The 14,889-nt window shown below is 31.3% G+C and overlaps 1 long non-coding RNA gene across 2 annotated transcripts; it reads left to right on the forward strand.

Moving 5' to 3' along the window:
• The first annotated feature begins 3,480 nt into the window (after positions 1–3,480).
• LOC113765791 lies at positions 3,481–5,533 on the forward strand. Of its 2 annotated transcripts, none has more exons than XR_003467784.1 (3): positions 3,481–3,583; positions 3,720–3,770; positions 4,708–5,533. It is a non-coding gene; the product is annotated as an uncharacterized LOC113765791 (long non-coding RNA). The 2 variants fall into 2 exon arrangements; XR_003467783.1 differs by having other exon boundaries at positions 4,711–5,533.
• The last annotated feature ends 9,356 nt before the right edge of the window (positions 5,534–14,889 follow it).

Consider the following 14,889-nt stretch of genomic DNA (forward strand, 5'->3'; position numbering starts at 1 on the left):
ATTTATATTATATATAATACATAATATAAATATATTTATAAATGTATAAGTGTATATTATTGTAAATGTATAAATTATAAATGAATATTATATAAATGTATAATTTATAATTTATAATTTATAATTTTTATATTTTTATATAAATATACATTTATGCATTTATAATACATTTATAAATATTTATTAATAAATATATTTATGCATTTATATAAAATATATAAAGGTATTATATTATATATAATACATAATATAAATATATTTATAAACGTATAAGTCTATATTATTATAAATGTATAAATTACAAATGAATATTATATAAATGTATAATTTATAATTTTATTAATATATATTAGTATTAAGTATAAATGTATTAATATAATTAATATAAATGTACAAATGTATTAATATTATGTATAAATATAAAATTAATATTATGTATATTAATATAAATGTATAAATGTATTATAAATGCATTATATTATATATAATACATAATATAAATGTATATTATAAATATACATTAATATATATTATGTATAAATGTACATTTATATAAATGTATAATATATATAATATATTATATATGTTATATTATATATAATTTATATAATATATAATATTCATATAAATATATAAAAATATAAAAATATTTATAATATGTATAAATAAATATATAAATATTTAAAATATATAATATACATTAATATTAATTATAAATATTGTAATATTGTAAATATGGTGTTTATATAATATTTCAATTCGTAATATTTATTGTATATTTCATTATATAAATATTCATATAATATATAATATATAATTTTCAATTTGTATAATATACATAATATTGTATATATATAATGTAATATACATAATATAATATATATATATAATATACATTATTACATTATTACATATTATGTCTATTATATATTATACATAACACTATTATACATTATTATACACAATAATGTACATAATAATATTATACATTAATAATGTATATATTATAATATAATGTACATAATATAATATGTATAAATGTTTACACATTTATGTATACAATATTACATATTATGTATATTATATTATGTATATTATATTATATTATGTATAATATACAATATTATGTATAATATTAATTTATATAATATATAATATATATATAATTTTCAATTTGTATATTTCAATTTATATTAATATAATATAATATATATTTATATATATATATAATATACATAATTGAAATGTACAAATTGAAATATACATATGTAGTTGTTTTTGATATAATATTTGGATATGGTGTTTTTGGAGTTGTTTTAGAAATACACATTTACTGTAGCATTTGGAATGTGAAAAACAGTTTTTCAAAAACAACCCCAAAAACAAGGGATCCAAACACACCCAACACAATTTCCCTGAACTCCAATCACTACCATCTCTCTGTTAGCTTCCTTGAAAATTTCCTTCTTTCTTCATTCGAACCTTCCTACAAACAGGTAGTGAGCATGAAAAGTATTGAAATTTCTTTTTCATCAATTCCTTATACGGCCTGAGCTTGAATTTTAAATCTAAAACTCTACTCAAACCTATGATCAATTCCAGCCACTTAAAATCGATTAACAAGAGGAAAGTAAAGCATAACCAACATGATTGCAGACTAAGAAGAAAACAATACAATTAAAGGGGAAAAAAGGTATAAGAGTGTGGGAAACTTTACAGTGATGATTTCCGCTGTAGTGGGGGGACTCTAGTGAGACAATGGCGGCAACTGTTAGATATCTGTTGAATAAGTCTTCTAGTCATTAGCAGTACTGGAGGTTTGTTTCCTTAGTTCTAGCTGTATAGTTGTTGGGGATCAGCAGAGTAGTTTAGATATTGATTTGCCATATTTTTAGAATTTGCAGTTGTAAGTTCTCCTATTTATATGTTTATCTGGCACATGAATAAGACACTCAATTCCCTCAAACACATACTCTTCAGTTACGTAAGGCTATCTTCCTAACATTCTGGTATCAGAGCCTGGTTCAGGCCTGATACGTCATAGTAGCAGCTAGGTAAACATTGAGTGAGAAAAAGTGATGGCAACAGAAAGTATGTTCGTGCAACCTTCAATTCCCAAGTTCGATGGACATTATGACCATTAGGCAATGCTGATGGAGAATTTCCTAAGGTCAAAAGAATATTGGCACTTGGTGGAAAAAGATGTACCAGCAGTACCTGCTGGAAAGGCAATCACAGAGGAGCAGCAGTGCCAAATAGATGAACAGAAGCTAAAGGACCTGAAGGTGAAGAATTATTTCTTCCAAGCCTTGGATAGATCCATTCTTGAGACAATCCTCAAGAAAGACACGTCCAAGGACATATGGGACTCTGTAAAGCAGAAGTATCAAGGTTCAACGCGGGTTAAGAGAGCGCAACTCCAGGCTTTGAGGAAGGAATTTGAGACACTTCACATGAAGACTGGAGAGACGATGAATGAATACTTTGCACGGACACTTACGATTGCAAACAAGATGAAGGCCAATGGTGAAAACAAAGGCGACACAGTAGTGGTGGAGAAAATCCTGCGATCTATGACTCCGAAATTCAATTACGTGGTCTACTCCATTGAGGAAGCACAAGACACCAGCAACATATCTATAGATGAACTGCAAAGCAGTTTGCTCGTGCATGAGCAAAGGATGAGCAGCTTGGACGAGGAACAAGCCTTGAAGGTGACTCACGAGGGGACTGCAAATCGAGGCCGAGGTCGTGGAGGCTATCGAGGACGAGGACGTGGACGCGGAAGGACAAACTTTGACAAATCCACTGTCAAGTGCTACAACTGCCATAAGTTAGGGCACTTCCAGTGGGAATGTCAGAGCAAGGAAAGCAACCATACAGAAGTCTCTGAAGAGATGCTATTGATGGCCCAGGTTGGAGATGAACAATTCAAGAGTGATGTTTGGTTCCTGGACTCCGGCTGCAGCAATCACATGTAAAATTGAAAGGAATATTTTGCAGACTTTAATGAGCAATTCTCTGATAACGTGAAGCTCGAGAACAATGCAAATTTGGTGGTAAAAGGGAAAGGAAATGTGCGGCTGCAAATCAACAATCAAGTACAGGTTATAACAGAAGTATTTTTTTGTGCCTGAATTAAAAAAACAACTTGCTAAGTATCGGACAGCTCCAAGAGAAGGGTCTAGCTGTGCTTATTCAACGCAACAGTTGCAAAGTATATCATCCTGAGAGAGGTATTATTATGGAATCAGCCATGTCCTTCAATCGCATGTTCAAGGTTGCAGCAGTGCCTCTACCAACAGGAACGACTTTCTTCAATACGGTAACGGAAGATATTGGCCAACTATGGCACTGCCGATATGGTCACTTGAGTTTCAAGGGTCTCTAATCAGAAGAAAAACTTTTAATATGGTCTGAGATGATGAATAATTGATGATTAGCTACCTTTTAGATATTTATTTACTTTCTTTTTTGTATCTATTTGGTGATTTATTGTTCCATTTTTCGTTTTTGTCTTGGATTTCTTCTGGAGTTCGGAGGAAAAATGGCCACTTGTGAAAAACAACTGGTGAGTGAAAATGTAAGTTTGCTGCATCAATCTGATTTAATTTTTCCCTCTTCCACGCCTGGTTTAGGATTTGATGGATGATTTTTTTTCCTTTTTTTTTGTTCTTTTGGTGCTACTTTTCCAAGTATATTAGTGGTTGTTGTTACAGGAAGGAATATGAAAACTTGAAGTTGACATCTCTAAGAAGTAGTTAAAGCTGGTAATATTTATTTGTGTTCTACTATTTATACTATAAACCATAGTCTTTTTCTATAAATGGTTTCTCTCAACTAATTTAGCCTATTTTTGTTTATTGAGGTTGTTGTCAGAGAAAGGATAAAGGTAAAAGTGATTGGAAGAATGAGCAAATTTCTTCCAGTGTTTTGTGTTTTGGGTTTTATTGTGTTTGTCAAAGTAAATTAGATACGCGTATCTTTTTCTTCTGTATCTTCTTTTTTTCCCTTGGCTGGCAAACATAATGAATCTGTTATATAAACTACTTGGTATTCTTCGTAATGTCAAGATTTGGGAAGCTGTATGATGAAATCTTTATTTCATAGTCGATTTTTCTGGTTTTGTGGTTTTAACGTGCAAAGTGAAATCATTATTATGACTAACTTCCTTGAAGATGTTTTGATCAGTTCATGATTCATGAGATACATAGTTATGTGAATTACATAAATGGAGTTTCAAAAGCAAAATCCATTTAATCTACTATGAAGATACCATCTTTCCTCTTTTAAATTACTAAAAAAACTTGGCTCGATCTTTGACTGGAAAAATTATGTTCAGAAAATAGTATTCCTATGCGTCATACAATTGACATTTGATGTTGGACCTAATATTGCATTTTTTTTTAAAAAAAAAAGAAAAATTGGAAAATAATGCATAGGAACTTCTCTAGAATTTGCTTCCACATATATGTACAATGTTTTGTTCCCTTTGGGGAAATTTCATCAGTGACATTATTTTTATTGATTGATTTCTGTTGGTAAGACTAGCTTTTATACTCTCTCAATAGATTTCTTCTCTTGTTTCTGTTATCGCCATTTTTTTTTTTGTGGATTCTTCTTTCTTCTAAGCAACTTTAAAGGTTCTTTTCTTTATATGAATATGTTATTATTGGGGTACATCTAATCCTAATCCTACTTCTGTAGCAGGAAATGACCATACATTGGGTTTTGTTACTGGTGGGTCTGCTCATGTGCAAATGCAACTTAGCACCAGAGAGTGTGAGAGTCTGGGATTAACTGATCTGGCTCTCTGCTTAGACTGCAACACCTTTGCTGAGTATGTCAAGGACCAAGGTTGTATCTTTATTATATGAATTTTGTTGATCCTCAGATATTTATGGTTTTTGGTGGATTTTACTTCTGGGTTTTGATGGGTTTTTTGAATTGATTACTTGTTGGTAAGTACATGGGTTGTAAAATGGTAATATTTGGGATTCTTGTTTCTGTACTATAGCTGATTGGTTGTCAAAATTAACGAATAGTGGGAGATAGATGCAATTCTTATTGCTTTTAGTTGATTTAAGGTCTGGGTTTTTTTTTGTTTGGATTTATGAATTGCTTATTTATATGTGAGATGTCAATGGTGATAATTTGGAAGGAGAACTTGAAAAAGGCTATGTTTTTATACAAATCAGATCGAGAGACTATGCTTATAACAGTAAATAAGTGTATTTTGACTTTTGTTGTTTTCACTATAATTTTTTGTGATTAAGTTTTGTCAAAATATGGATGGGTAAATAGTATTTTGGAAGATTTCTCTTTTTTCTTTTTGTGCCTCAGATAGCTTAAGGATAATCGCATAAATCGAAATAAGATCCTCATTGGGATTCTTAAATTATCTCATGCAATTAGTGGCGTTAAATTGTAATCTGTAGAATTCCAAGTAACTAGCCTGGATTATGGTAATGGTTCAGTTTTGTTGCTCTTGAGGATTATGGTAATTGCACCTGAGCTGACGATGATCAAGACATGCAAGAACAATTGTTCTACGATCATGATTTCCTAAGTTATGACTTGTAGTTCATTATATTTGATGATTAGGACCATACGCATTAAATTGGAATATTCTATTGGCATCCTTTATTGTACCAAATGAAGTACTATCAAGACAAATTCTGAATGGAAATATGCCATTTTTTGAAACCTATACCAGAGAACCCTTATTCTTCAACCCTTTTACATCCATTCTGGTGAATTTGAGAAATTTAAATAGCTGAAACTTGTGTAACAGAATTCATCAATTATATAATGACTTAGATTTGTTAAAGAATTTTGGATTGTAAGATTACAATAAACTTTTTGAACATTCTGCAATAATTTACTTAAGAGGAAGAAAATTGCTCATGTCGTCAAGAAATCCTGGATGTTTGAGAAGATCTGCATTTAACATATCCAGCTTAGATGGCAACTTATATAGATTTCTGTATAATATTGGAATGATCTTTTTGAGCATTCCACAAATAATATTCTCAAGTAGAAGATGATAATCTGGAAAACCCGATGTTTGAAAAGACTCCGGATGCAATTTAGATTTGTCAGTGCCTCTCAGAAATCTGCCCCTTGGCTTTACCTTAGGCTTAGAGATGGCTTGCTGGATTGGTCTTTTTTTATCTATTGATTTTCATTGTGAATTTTTGTGTCCAAAGCTTGGTTTTGCATCTGCATCACCGCATGAAGCTGCAGCCGGGGAAAACTTCATTGACAGAGTTTTCATTATGGGTCTATAGAGACTGCATTTTGGAGATCTCTTTTGTATGTGTATAGGATTATATGTTATTTTAATGTTTCTTTTATGCAAAAAAAAAAGAAAAAAGAAAAAGAAAAAAAAGATGTTAAATTTGTTGTATGTTGTTGACGTAAAACATATCTTGCATCTGAAATATTTTCATTGTGTAATTATTTGATTTGGTTTTTCAAAACTCATTCATTGTCGTAATAAGATTTTAGACACGAGATAATCGCTTATTTCTCTTATCAGTTATATGTAGATCTTTAGTCCATATTGTGTTGAATCATGTATCTCTTGCTATTATGTAGTCATCTTTATCGTGTTGAATCCTATTTCTCTTGCTATTATGTGATCGTTTCTATATTTTACAAGTAAATAGGCTTCTTATCTGACATATTTGAGTATTGTTCTCAAAACGTTGAGCTTCCTCTTGAATTTGTTCATGAGTGGCACATTTTTTATGCACATCAAATCATGGCAAATACAGTTAGTCGATGCAAGATGACGTTACATGGTATATATTACTTTGAAATTTATGACATTGCCAATCCTATTCAATTAGTAGGTAAAGCAAAAAATGACTTTTCGTAACTTAGTCACTAAGTTAAAATTGTGGCTTATTTTCGCTGCTTAATAAAATTACAAAAACCTAATCCTAAAGATTTTGGTGCACCTTTATATAACTTTTCATGCTTATTATCTAAATTTGAATAATTGGATATTTCTGGGCAAGTCTAAAAGTTACGCGGTGTTATCCTCCTAGTATATTAATAATGGTAAAAAAAATAAAATCATCTCTCAAAGGAGGGAATTTTTCCCCTTGTTCCCCATATATGGTGTGCAGCAACCAAGAAGATTCTGTTTTTTTAAGCTACAATGTTGCTGTACAAGCTATGTGCGGCAACCGTTGTAAATTTATTTACAATTCAGTCCTCCAATCGGGGACTAAAATTGCAAAGTCTGAAAAAAAGAGTCTATTGCGACATCAAAGTTGTGCGACATCAAAGGCTGTTTGTCAAGTGAGTTTTTTTGGCTATTTATCTAAAATTTTACTGTAACTTACTGTAAAAATTGTAGAAAATTTTTTTGAAGTGTATAAATTTTTGGATATTTTGAAGAGTATAGTTTAAAAATTTTGAGAAATTTTTTGAGGTTACCGTAGTTAAAGTTGTTAAAAAATTTGTAACAAACAAATTTGGCCAAATACTTGCTTGCCAAACAAGACCAAAGTTGTGCGGCAATACTCACAAGTATTTTTCTTTTCTTTTTTTTTAAATAAGTCTATTGCCGCACCAAAGTGGTGTGGCAACAAACACCTAATTTAAATAAAATTACCATTTCGGTCCTCGATTGTTGGACTGAAATGCAAATAATTTTGCAAAGATGGCTTGTGCGGCAATAGCATAGCTTTTTTTTAAAAAAAAGAATATATATGGAGAACATAGGGAAAAATCCCTTACTCAAGGGTGATTTTATTTTTTTATCATTATCTAAAGAAATTTGCCGATTTACTTCTATTATCAGGCTTTTTGTTTGGATTAGCCTTTCACTAGAATTTTTTTGCCTCGTGTTTTCTTTCGCTATATGGATACAAATGTCATTTTAGTTGCGATGACAGAGTTAAAATTGACCGCTTTGATAGTGGTAGGGAAACGCTTTGGCCGATTTGCGTACTTTTCTTTCCAACTCACATGGGGCAGCAGATGCTATAGTTCATCTTGCGAGCAAGGGAATCACTTTGAGAGAGGAAAAAAATTAATGAAATTGAAGGTGGGGTTATTTTGGAAGTTTGGTGAGCCCTTTCTTCGTAGTATATATACATGACAAAAAGGTTTAATACTTAATAATCTATAGAAACGTATGAAGAGGAGCTTTTAAACATATTTGTTATTGATATTTGATTTTAAATTATTGTTTTAAGCTCTTCTTGTAGCTACCAAAAAGTCATTGGTTCAGACAAAAGACGTGCTTGATATAACTCGATAAATGCTTCAAAGATCGGAGGCAAATTTCGGGGTTCGTAAATTCATGAAACAATAGTTTGTTGTTATTTCTATGTGTGCTTATATGGTTTAATACATAGGAAACTGCTTGTATGATGGGAAGTGGTGCGCAGGAAGTTAACCATTATTGTCTGATTTGCAGGTGAAACAAATTGGTTCTGTGTCAATAGACTCAACACAAAAGAAAGGCAAAGAACATATTAAAAATTATTTAAAGCCCTTGGCTGAGTTGGTACTAAGGCCTTGTTTGATAACTCGATTCAACACTTAAATTTAATGAATTCAGATCTTAACATGTTTAGACGCATTTGATAACCAAAAATTAAACATTTGAATTAATTAAGTGGAACTGAATTTTCTTGAAAAAATTTGTTTTAAAAAATAAGTGATAAACTATTCACTTATCATTAAATGTGGTATATACTCAAATGTATTAGTACTTAACAATTTAATAACTTAATGAATTCAGACTTCAGATTTCAAATTTCAAATTTCAAATTTCAAATTTCAGTTTTATCAAATGCACCCTAAGTTAGCCATTATTGTCTAATTTGCAAGTGAACCAAATTGATTCTGTGTCAATAGACTCAACACAAAAGAAAGACAAAGAACATATTCAAAATTATTTAAGAACTATGAAATCTTGTTTATCTTGTTTGCAAGAGTTTTGTCTTAAACTCTTTGTATGTTTAACATGAAGGACTTGCTTTAACCCATTTTTTAGCAATGACACTTGTTAGGGAGAAACGTCGTCTCGAGAGAACCCATTAAAGAGTTTAATATATAAGTCAAGAACTCAACTCTGACCAAAAAACTTAAATTATTAGGTCTCGAATCCTTACTTATATATTAACCGCTCTTTTTTTATCTTTTGAATTAACGTAAGATATAATCATTTACTCATGAATCTAACAGCACTAGGGTTTGTTAAAGGGTAGTGATTGATTATTATACCATGTTAAAACGTATATGTGTTCCAAAGAAACCACTATACAAGTTTTTCAATGGCCGAGGCAGGTGATGCTCAAGGTTTTGAGCTTTTTATGATTCTAGCTAAATTTCGATGCAATAATCATACCAAGTATGCTTTTCACCAGAGCTAGATTTGTAGCCAGAAAATTTTGAAGAAGTTTTTTTTTTTTCATTTCTCCCCTTGAATAGTTAGAAATTTAAAAGATTGAAACTATTAATATAACTGTCATAAGATGTTAAAATTGGTGGTTCAGACCATTGACGATAAAATCTTTTGCAGGTTTCCCTTTTTTTTTTTTTTTTTGAAAATTTAGATATTGTGGCTACTTGAAAAGCCTCATGGATTACGTAAAAAGTTACAAGTCTTAACTTTTACATTTTTCCAATTAAGAAAATCTAACAAAAATGGAGCCGATTTTATTGGTAGTTCGTTAACACAACTTAGTTGAAGATTATGATTTTGTAATAGTTAGCCTATGCACAACTAAGTCCTAATGGCTTTATGCTTAAATGATCAAATAAAATTTCTTAATGTTTTATGTAAATTGAATAGAGTTAAAGTAGGAGAAGTGCAGCAACAATATCACTGCTATATTACTAGATAGGGAAGGGAAGAGAACCTTAGAATATGCAGATAAATAAAAATCTTATTCATTTCAAGTAATATTTTTATTCTTTCAATTTCAATTTTGAACAATTGAATTTTGACAGATTGTTGTTAATTAAGCATTACATCCAGTTTCTTGATATTTAACTAACAAATTTTCTTTACCTTATTTTTTGTTTTTTCATTCTGTGTTTGTATGAGGAGATAATTTAATTTATAGGAAAGTTCATCAACTGCATTGAACTGGTATATTGTATGCTTGCTATGATATGATCTAACCTTTACTGAAGCCAAAAATGAAGAAAGTCGACTTGGTCGTTGGATTTGGGTTTCGTATCGGATCCTGGTCAGATAAAAAAGGACAGCTAGAAGAGACAGCAAAAAATGCAAAAGGGATATTGCTTAGGAGTTTAAAACTAAAAGAGTGCAATTTCAGGCTTTCAAGTTGCCGTGCCAACTTAATTATCAAGAACATTCTTCCACGTTGGGTTTTAGTATAGGTGGTAAATAAACTCATTTAACTAAATTTATCCATACCCGTCCATGCATAGATAGATATGGGTATCTTAAATTTTTGTATATACGTATAAATGAGTTACCCAATAATATGGGTATTATTGGGTAATTCATCAAACCCAATTAACCCATTTAAAGTTGTCTTCCCCCATGCCTTCTTTCTTCCCCACCCTTCTTTTTTAGATTTTTCATTTTATCATGATATTAAATACTTTTATTTCATTATTATTATTATTATTATTATTTAGTTTTATCTTATCATTTTATTATCTCCTAATTTATTATCTTGCTCATTTTTCAGCATTATCAATTTATGACAAATTTTAGCCTCTTTTCCTACCTTTCTAAAATAAAATTTTAAATTTACACACGAAAAAATGCTAGAGGTTCAAAAAATTTGAATTAAGTTTTTATGTTAGATTTATAGTACTTAGTTCAAATTTTATATTCTTATTATTCAATTATTAAATAGTATGTAATTTTGCGACATAGAATACAGATGAAAAAAAATTGATAATTAGACTTATTGAGCATTATAAGTAAATATTTAAAACAAATGATGGGTACAAAGGATGGTACAAATTGATAACTTAGTTTGTAAAAATGAATTTAAATGAGTTTACAAAAAGTTAAAATAAATAGGTTATAAATTGGTAATTGGGTTACCCAATTCATTTTTGACTTACCCATTTATACCCATCTAATTAAATGGATATAAATGTGTTAACTCACTTATATCTATTACTCATTTTAACCAATCCAAACTCACCCAAATCACCTAGTTTGACACCTCTAGATTTTAGGAATGCTTGAAGTGATTACCTTCAAATTTAGATATTTATTTACCGACTAGAGTCATTTGACGAGTCTTGCAGCTCTTTCAAATTGTATGACAAGAAAATGAGTGTTTCAAAGTTTAATGATCTAATAGGGAAAATAATTGAAAGTACAAGTGTGAAAACCTAGAAATTTTGCTAATTTTACATGTAAAAATTAGTATGTGGGGTAAAAATTAACTTTTTCCTTTTTAGTGAGATGTGAAAGGAACTTTAAAAAAAAGGGAGTTTAGTGCAATAAGAAACTACTAGAAGTGACATGTGTCATCATAAGAGAGCTAAGCTTCTTTCGTTGACCTTTGACTAAGCTTTTCAACCATTTCATCTTTCCTTTCATGTCTTAAAACCAAACAAAACAAACTTAAGAGAGAGAGAGAGAGAGAGAGAGAGGCAGCAAGTTAAGAGGAAAAAGGGAGGAAAAACTTTACCAAATTTTTGTTTCAATCTTACTTGGATTTTGGGGGGAAAAGAAGAAGGTAACTTAGGGTTTTTCATCCATTTTGGCTTAAACTTAGAGAGGAAAGGATTTGGTGGTTGGAAATTCATCTTGGTTAAAAAACAAAAGAGGTAAAATACTAGTTTAACCTTCTTTCTTTGTCTTATGTTGAAAAAAAGGTTGATTGTTGGACAAAAATATGATTTGGTGGTGAATCTCGATAGTTTTCAAGTTGATGATGCTTATCTTTCATACTTGAGTTCTAAGGTTTAATTATGCCTATGATTATGGTATGATTATGATGGTTTCTTGTTATGATTATAGCCACATATGTGTCTATGGTTATGTTGGAGATGAAACTTTTTGGATTTGCTAAGTATGGTTGGTTGAACTTGGGACAATTAGTTGGAGGAAAGTTGGAAAACTTCGAAGAAAAATTTCTGGTTGCTGACCAAATGGAAGGGTTGAAGTTGCGGCCTAGATTTCAAAATTTTTATCATGATTCTAAACTTGGTTTTGTTCAAAATCCTTTATACTACTTTAGCCTACAAGTGTGTGCTGAAATTTGATTAAAAATATGCATTTTAAGTGGCTTAAACCTCACATTTTGACCAAAAACCATAGCTGGAAATTTTCCGCAGGAAACTCTGAGCAGTTTCGGGAAATCTATCATATCTTGGTATAAAAAAATCCAAATTGAGTTCTGCTTATTGCATTTGAAACTAGATTTAGAGTACTTTTTACTGAATTATTGTTCTCAATTCCTATGAATATGTATGATTTTTCAAAATTGACTGAATTTTCATTCCTGTTTTGTCTTTCAACTAGATAAAGCAGTCACTTGAGATTGCATTTTGACTGATTTATGGACAGAATCTTGCAAAAATGTCTTCTGAGAAATTGTAACCCTTTGAATCTATTTTTGAACGGTATAAAGTTTATAAATTTTGAACTTAAGAACCTTGAGATATGATTTTTTTAAATAGCATCGTGTAAAGTTAGGAAAATTTTGTTTTCTTAAAACTATTCTTACTTTCACTTCTAACTTCAAGTTAGAGGTTTTTAAACCATTTTGAGTTTGGTTTTATGATTGGAATAAGAAAATTCTTGGTTACTCATATCCCTTGGATCTACATGTTCTCTTTTTACTTCAAAACCATATTTGCATCATTGCACTAGTAGTAACTTGATTTTCTTTGGTTCACATAAGTTTTGAACGGTTGAACTATAATACTTTATCTTGGTTGTTCTTAGAATTTGTTGGTGATCAAAGGCATAACTCGGGAGCAAACTTTTGATGTTATTTTGTTTAAACTGGTGAGTGTCAAGTGCATGTTTCTTGATATCTTGATTTAAATGATACCACGTGTTATGTGTTGAATATGAAACTTGATGAGGCGAGAGTATACTTTATTGGACGCGTCCTCCCCTTCTTGAATGATTTTGTGCTCGTTTGAACTTGATTGACATGTACTTGTGTTTGTGCTTGTACTTGACTTGTAAGTGTTGAACGGCAGCATGTACCACACTCAATCCGAGCCTCTCATCCCATCTCAGTACCTCTATCTTGATTAAGTCGGTTGGAGTGTTATCTCGTCGACCCTAGTGCTGAGCGGCAGCATGTACCACACTCAATCCGAGCCTTTCATCCCATCTCAGTACCTCTATCTTGATTAAGTCGATTGGAGTGTTATCTCATCGACCATACTTGTTCTTGCTTGAGTATACTCGAGTATTACTATTACTATTTCTATTTGACATTCGGGCTCGGTAGAGGGTGAAAGATGGATGGGGATTCGTGTAAAGTGAATTCTACAGATTTGTTATTTGCATGGTTGACGGAGTGTCAACAAAAGAGATGACATCCAAGATCGTGAAATGGCAAGCTTGTGGATTAGCTCCTGAGAGCTCCTGTATCCTTTTAATGAATGTGTTTTAGTCCTTTTGTAGCTTTACGTAAAACTATTGTTGTTATTCTATATATGTGCTACTTGAGTTGAATTATGATACTTATTCTACTTACTTGCTTGATATCTTGGCCTCACTGTGCGTCCACTCATCCCTTTAAGTTGTTACTGTTTAACAGGAATTTGAAGTGAAAAATTGGAGGCGCTAAACTAGCTAACTTTTGTCTAGAGTTAGTGTGATTTCCTGATCGACTTTTGGACATTTAGAATTGTAGATTTCATTTGTATTTGAAATATTATGGTTGTAATAGTTAATGCTATTACCTAAGGATTGTGGCTGTTGTTATTCAAGTACTTTCTTAGTTTTAAAAAATTGTTTGGCTTAAAAACCTTGATTTGGTTTGAGTGAGTGCATAAGTTTTGGCGAGAGTTGGGCTGACGGTCCACCAACTCTTGGATTTGCCATAGGGAGAGATGGAGCTGTCACAACAAGTTCATTGTAAACTTAGACTAAAAGGTTTGACGCCCAGCAAATTTACTATTTAAAATATTTCAAAGCTAAGTTTCTCACAATTGTTACAATAAACATCAGTCTAATTTTCTATTAGAGATACCTTTGTCAGACAAGTACCTAGAACTGTTAATCGAATCGGGTAGATCGCGAGTTGAGCTCGATTAGGCTCGTTAAGGGTTTGACTCGGTTTATTTTTCTCAGTAAATAAGTCGAGTCCGAGTTCTATATGTACTCGTTTATGAATCAGCTCGGCTCACAAACTACTTAACAAACTCGAAATATAAGGATATTAGTGTCATTTCATTGCATGTCTGATAATTACACCCTAATTACACCTTAATATAAGGATATTAGTGTCATTTCAATTCTCAAACGAGGATTCTTATTGCTATCCTAATTTTTCTTGCCTCTTCCCTTTTCCACAACTTGTAGTCGCACTTTCTTTCATACCAATTCACCAATCCATCCACCACTTCACCACCATCATTCGAGCTCGTTAAGCTAGACTCGAATTTCAAACTCGAGTTCAAGTTTAAAGTCGATTTTGACGAGTCAATCTCGAACAGCTTTTAATGATTAAACTACTAATCGAGCTAGCTCGATAAATATTCAAGTTGATGTTGAGTATCTTGTCCTCGATCTATCGTCGCGCCTCGCGTGAGATTGTGTCCTAGTACTTTATCCGTAGGCTTGTAGCGGTAATTAAATCTTGGGACTGGGACTAAGTAAGACACTTTAAAGCCTTGGCATTAAAGACAAACGAAAAAAAAATGCCCTTGGCGTTATTAGCCCGCCCCGGCCCGTCT

This window comes from Coffea eugenioides, chromosome 3, assembly GCF_003713205.1.
Source record: "Coffea eugenioides isolate CCC68of chromosome 3, Ceug_1.0, whole genome shotgun sequence".
NCBI classification, from domain to species: Eukaryota; Viridiplantae; Streptophyta; class Magnoliopsida; order Gentianales; family Rubiaceae; genus Coffea; species Coffea eugenioides.